Source organism: Aegilops tauschii, chromosome 4, assembly GCF_002575655.3.
Source record: "Aegilops tauschii subsp. strangulata cultivar AL8/78 chromosome 4, Aet v6.0, whole genome shotgun sequence".
NCBI lineage: Eukaryota > Viridiplantae > Streptophyta > Magnoliopsida > Poales > Poaceae > Aegilops > Aegilops tauschii.
Window position 1 is genome coordinate 499,792,282 of NC_053038.3, and position 1,813 is coordinate 499,794,094.

The window sequence follows — 1,813 nt, forward strand, 5'->3', positions numbered from 1 at the left end:
GCCCTGATGTCTTGAAATGCCATGGGGTGTCGATGAGGCTACCCGTGGTTAATTACTCCGACAGTTGTCCCCGAAACTGGTGGGGCGCCGCGGCTCAAATCGAGGAGCCTCAGCAGCTTCCTACTCTGAGTGATCTGGTACGCTTGCTTCGTCCGTCTTCTGGAGATGCTGTCTGTTAGGAGCCGGCCAAGGAGCGGCCGGCCGACTGGTGAATTCGAAACGTCAGGGTGGACGCCGGTGGCATGCTCGCCGGGTGACAGGCCTGCCGCCCGTTACTCGTTCGCCACGCGGCGCCAGCAGACTAGGCCGGCCTGCCAGCCCACGCACGCAATGGGACAACGCCGCAGGCCTTGGCCTGCCAATACAGGGCCTCGACGCGCGCGCGGATCCGTTGCGGCCGAGGCAACGGCTGCCCTTTTGGGGCTTAATCTTTACGCCGTTACGGTGCGGAAGGTGCGGGGGCGTATGGGAAGTGGGCGCAGTCAATATCGCGCCCCCCACGTCTCGCCTCCACGGCTCCGCTGCCGCGGGCCCATAAGTAGGGGGTGGGGGCGCGGCAGAACGCACGCGCGCTCCCTCCGCTCTCCATCTTCTCTCTTACTCTTCCTCTGCGCACCACTGCTCCACGCAGCCCCGCTGCCGCTTGCCGCTAGAGCGTCGCTGCAGCCCGCCGCAGCTCGTCCTCGCCGCGCCGCCGCGCCCTCGTCCTGGTGGGACCTCGCCGCCCCGCCACAGAGCCTCCAGGACCATGGCGCGTGATGGGCGCTCCGGCAACTGGGACGGCTCCAATGTCCAAGACGAGCACATTGCTTTTCTCCGCGCGACGCGGAGGCTACCCGGCGAGGAGTGCGTGGGGGTGCGGATTCCTCTGGAGCAGGAGATCTCGCCGGCGCCGGAGCCCGACGAGTTCGTGGTCTTCCACATCCATTTTCTCCGCGGCTTCGGCTTGCCGGCGAGCGGTTTCTTCCGCGCCTTCCTCAACCTCTACGGCTTGCAGCCGCATCATCTCACGCCGAACACCATGGTACTTCTCTCCACCTTTTTACTTTCTGCGTGGGCTACCTCGGAGTTTTGCCCATGCTCGAGCTATGGGGCGATTCTTCTACCTCAAACTTGGCACCGCGGCCAAGGGCGAGGCGGCTCAGTGCGGCGCACCGGCAGTGGGGTCCAGTTTCCGGCTGTGGTGGTACTGGAGTCGGCCAAGTTGTGGCAGAAATCATATTTCTACGTCCGCAACATGGATCCGACTCGCAACTACATCAACCTGCTGGGTTTCGTGGCCGGCCTGCCAGTTGAGCCACGGAGCAACTGGGGCCAGCAGCCGCCGAGGCCGCTGCCGGCTAGTGTCACCCGCGTCCTCGACCGCCTGGATGTGATGACGGAGGTGGAGGGCCTCCAGCCGGCGGACCTACTGGCCGCCTTCATCCAGCGCCGGGTGCTGCCGCTCCAATTTCAGCCCCACATGATCTGTGATATGGGCGGCCGCTGGGTTCCGAGCCGGATGACGACCAAGGAGATGCCGGCAGACGAGGTCGCTCACCATGTCAACTACATCTCTGGCAGCCAGCTCAAAGTGGGGAGCTGGAGTTTCGGCAAGGAGCCCTACAGCCGTGCCAACCCGCCGCCTGGGGTTAGTACTCGGCCTCCTTCTTTGATCTCTTTGTTTTTGCGACGGCCTTCATCAAGTCTAATCGTCCGGGTGCTGCGCAGCGCGCCGTCAGCCACGATCACCGGTGGATGCCGGACTGGGAGGTCAGTGACATAGGTGACCCCGAGATAGGGGCGGCCGTGCTGGAGGAGGACGACGCCACCG